Genomic DNA, 1,319 nt, shown 5'->3' with positions numbered 1-1,319 from the left:
GTCTGACTCGATAAATATCCTTAACTACTTTTTTCTTAATTCCATGTCCACATCCACTAATCAGAGGTAACTGGAATGAGGCAAATATGGAATACACTGCTTAGTGTGAACCCCCGGGACAATGGCACGCCGTGCTGCCTTCTGCCATCTTCTGCCACGACTGCACTATTGTTTGTGTTCCCTTTTATCTTCACTGTATATTATTCTCAGACACGCAGAGGCACTGGCCCAGATTTGCAGAAAGTACAGTATATGAATTTGACCTCCGACTATGGGCAAAATCACTTGGTGTGAACCCTTGCACACGGAAATGTGTTGGATGTGCATTCATTATAGGTTACCAAAATTATCATTTTCAAAAATCCCCCTCCAAATCAGTTGAAAATAAGAGAAACTGTCTATGGCGAATGGCCTAAGAGGCCCATTCTGTTACCAAGTTAGGCCTAAAAGAGGTCACCAGGAGCCCTGTTTCAGACAATGCGCCTCGTGTCAGGGATTTGGGAATGGGAGAGGGCAGGAAAAGCACAATCCCACGGTTCTCTTTTGAGGTCACAGATCCCGGAGCAATGCCGAATTCTATCGTGATAGCAACGTCCACCTGAAGCAACCATCTGCAGTGAGGAACCACCTAGCAGCTCCTGAGAAACATGTTCCTCCACTGAAATCACTTTACCACCCACTGGTAAAAGAGTCTATCTGAAGCTAAAGTTTACAGGTTGCAGGATGTGTACAATTTATGTCCATGCCTCTGTGTTCGGTCACCAAGTCCTTTCTCCTGCTTTGTCCATGCCCAGCCAATTCTAAGGGCTTCTCTCTCAGCCTTCGCCCCATGAGGCACCCGTTTACTTCCACTGTACTTCAGGGCCTATCAGGCCCTAAAATCATGGCAGGTGGGATTGTGCTCCATCTTACCCAAGGGAACCGGTGGATCTAAAGAGGGGATGTGACATACCCAGCCCTTTGGCGACAGGCCATTGCTATCTCAGCTTTCAGAGTCTATTCACTTGTGGCTGCCATTCTCGAATTTCAGTGGGCATGAGAATCACGTGAGTGTTTATGAAAAATGTACAATTTCAGACTGCAACTCTAGAGATGTCTTAAGGCCTCGGGTAGGGACCAGGCTCCCTCAAAACTACATTTTGAGAAACGGTGTATTAATTATTCCTGACATTGTTGGTCCTTACTTGATGCTTAAACAAGGAAGAGAAAAATAATCTTTCTGGCCCTAGAATAAACTTTTCTTGTTATCCAACCTCACAGGACATCCCTAAAACACTGGCTGTGGTTCATCCTAAGGAACCAAGGCAATGAGATGTGTT

This window comes from Pteropus medius, unplaced genomic scaffold, assembly GCF_902729225.1.
Source record: "Pteropus medius unplaced genomic scaffold, Ma_sr-lr_union100, whole genome shotgun sequence".
In the NCBI taxonomy this organism is placed as follows: Eukaryota; Metazoa; Chordata; class Mammalia; order Chiroptera; family Pteropodidae; genus Pteropus; species Pteropus medius.
This window is presented reverse-complemented; position numbering follows the sequence as displayed.